This window comes from Heteronotia binoei, chromosome 6 (genome assembly GCF_032191835.1).
Source record: "Heteronotia binoei isolate CCM8104 ecotype False Entrance Well chromosome 6, APGP_CSIRO_Hbin_v1, whole genome shotgun sequence".
Classification (NCBI taxonomy): Eukaryota; Metazoa; Chordata; class Lepidosauria; order Squamata; family Gekkonidae; genus Heteronotia; species Heteronotia binoei.
Window position 1 is genome coordinate 32483642 of NC_083228.1, and position 2949 is coordinate 32486590.

At 43.7% G+C, this 2949-nt stretch overlaps 1 non-coding gene across 1 annotated transcript; it reads left to right on the plus strand.

Annotated features, from left to right (window-relative positions):
- Positions 1 to 2477: 2477 nt before the first annotated feature.
- On the plus strand, positions 2478 to 2544 carry TRNAT-CGU (transfer RNA threonine (anticodon CGU)). The gene has a single exon. It is a non-coding gene; the product is annotated as a tRNA-Thr (tRNA).
- The last annotated feature ends 405 nt before the right edge of the window (positions 2545 to 2949 follow it).

Consider the following 2949-nt stretch of genomic DNA (forward strand, 5'->3'; position numbering starts at 1 on the left):
CATAGCAGATTTGCCTTTGGAGATGCCAATTTGTTCAGGACCTATGATGTTGCTAGGTGCACCCAGTCGGTTAATCGGAGTTCTAAATATTTGGCATACAATTTGCCCACTATAGATAATAAACTAATGGGGCAGAAATTTTCTGGTAACTCCAACCCCCCCCCCCTTTTGTAAATTGGGATAATTATAGAATCAAGCCAAGAGTCTGGGATGGAGCCATGCAAATCAATGAAAGAGAACAATTTTGCGAGGGGCAAGAGCCACCAATCAACAAACTTTGTGAATACCTCAGCGGGAAGGCCATTAGGGCCTGGTGCTTTACCCGCTTTTAAATCCTTCAATAAATCACTGATTTCCTCTAGAGTTACTAGAGGCCAGACTGGCATATCAGTAACTATGGGGTTTGCTAAGATAGGAGGGATACACCTGAAGCAGCAAAAATGTTAGAGAAGTAATCAACCTATGTTTGCGCAGAAATATTTGGGTCACTAGCAGAATTGTTTTTTAGATTACCCAAAATGATTCTCCAGAAAGCCTTATTATTATTAGATTTTATTGAGTGGTAAAGTTAGTCCCATTTATTCTGAGGAAAACTTTCTTTTTGGATGTAATAAGCTCCAGGTAGGCTGTCTTACAAGCAATATTGGCCTTAATTTTTGTTGGGTCTTTGGAGTGACAGGCCTCTTTAAATAGTGCTCTCAGTTCTTGTTTCCGAGCTAAACATTCTGTATCGAACCAGCTAGAGAAACTAGACCTAGACAAAATCACAGCTTTCGCTTTAGCACTACAGTGATCAATTAATAATGAGAATCCTGAAAGGATTGTATCATCTGCATTGGAATTTATGATTGAATCCCTTAATCTGCACAGTGCTTCAGAGCCAAAGAGGGGAAAAAACCTCTCTTTCTAGGGCCAGGGATCACTTGATTTTTTTTAGAACATTCTCAGAGGCCTTCACAGATTGGGAAGATGATACCATATTAACCTCCAGATCCAATCTTAAAGATAGAGTTAGGGGTAAGTGGTCACTTTTCATGCACGAATCAATGGGTGTTTTCGCACTCACGTTTTACTGGCGCCACGACCCTCCTCACGCCGGCGAATCTGCATGGATTTCGCACCAGAAGCGCCGGCGCACCCAGAAGCGCCGGCTACTTCCGTCGCTAAGCCAGCGCAAATGTTTTCCTGCATCTTTGCGATTTCCGTTTGCGCTGGCTTAGCGACGGAAGTAGCCGGCGCTTCTGGGTGCGCCGGCGCTTCTGGTGCGAAATCCATGCAGATTCGCTGGCGTGAGGAGGGTCGTGGCGCCAGTAAAACGTGAGTGCGAAAACGGCCAATGTAAAAGTTATCAATAGATGATAGAAGGTTGGGTGAACCCAAACAAAAATCTATCACACTGCAACTTCGTGTGGAAAAAAAAGTAAAATCAGTTGCAGTCGGAAATTTGTAGAGACCATTAAATATTATAGCATTGTGTGCTATGCAGAATTCAGTTAATCTATGACCTACCTTATTGGTTAAAGTATCTTTAGAACAACAGGACAAACATAATTGTAGTGGAAGGGATTCAGCCGCTTCAAAGCCTAAATGAGAGATCCATTTCTGATTATTACTGCCTCTCCAAGCATTAAAATCACCAAAAATCATGAGCTGAGCAGTATGGAATTTCCTAGACAAAGACATCACATAATCAGAAAATTTCTCCCAAACAGCAGCAGACTCCAGCTCTTCATTAGAAGGGGCTAAATAAACATTTATCATGATTAGAGTCAGTGCTGGAGAGGACAGCAATAAAGCCTGGGCAAATGGCGGGCAAGGATCCAAGAGGACCACCTTAAATGGTAAGTTGGATTTCACCAAAGCAGCCAAGCCTGCTTTACTGCAACCTTTAGAATGAGTTCTATAAGCAGGGAGATTAAAAACTTTAAAATCCGTCAGTCTAATGGAGTCCAGGATCCAACTGCAGTACTGCAGCTTTACCACTCTGCGCCACGGGGCTCTACAATGCCGTAAAGCCCACCCTTCAAAGCATCCATTTTCTCCAGGGGAACTGATCTCTGTAGATGAGCAGTAATTTCAGAGATCCACAGGTCCCTCCTGAAGGCTGGCATTCCTATAGTTCTTTGTCCTCTGTATTCCCTGCTGTACCTCCTGTACGATGCCATCGTTTTCAATAAAGCTGTAGTCAGTTGACCTGTTTTCCCCTCACTTTAAAAAGCCAGGAGAATTCCTTTTTTTAAATGTTAAAGATAAACTTGCCTACCTGAAAATGAAAGTGGTCCTGCAGGTTATTGGCTGTTCAAAATACACCTCGGCTGAGCTGCTGCCATGTGAGAAATGGCAGGCTGTGTGCTGTGTGATGCCTTAGTGTTCATGCATATACATTTTCCCTGGAGACCATACATCCATTCCTGGCCATGAGATTTAACTCCTCATAAGCCTGGCAGCACAAACCAGATCCTGAATGACAACTCCACGGTGGCTCAGTGGTAGAGCATCTGCTTCGTAAGCAGAAGGTTCCAGGTTCAATCCCCGGCATCTCCAGCTAAAAAGGGTCCAGGCTAATAGGCATGAAAAAGCCTCAACTTGAGACCCTGGAGAGCTGCTGCCAGTCTGAGTAGACGATACTGACTTTGATGGACAGAGGGTCTGATTCAGTATAAGGCAGCTTCATATGTTCATAACTTCGCTAGCAGGTACTACACATTTTGATACGGCCCCTCCAAGACAAAAATGGGAACAAAAGAGCAGTAGGGCTTTATCAAGGACAGGAACTAGAAAAAATAGGGCAATTATATAGCAGAGAGCTGTGCTGGAGTTGCAAGGGTGCCAGGGGGTGCCTCAAGTAGATGAGTATAATGAATTGACCTTATTACATTGATCTTCTGTTTGGAAACATAATGTCTGGCTGGCTTTGAATGCAGCAAAACTGTAGGCTGGTTGGCACAC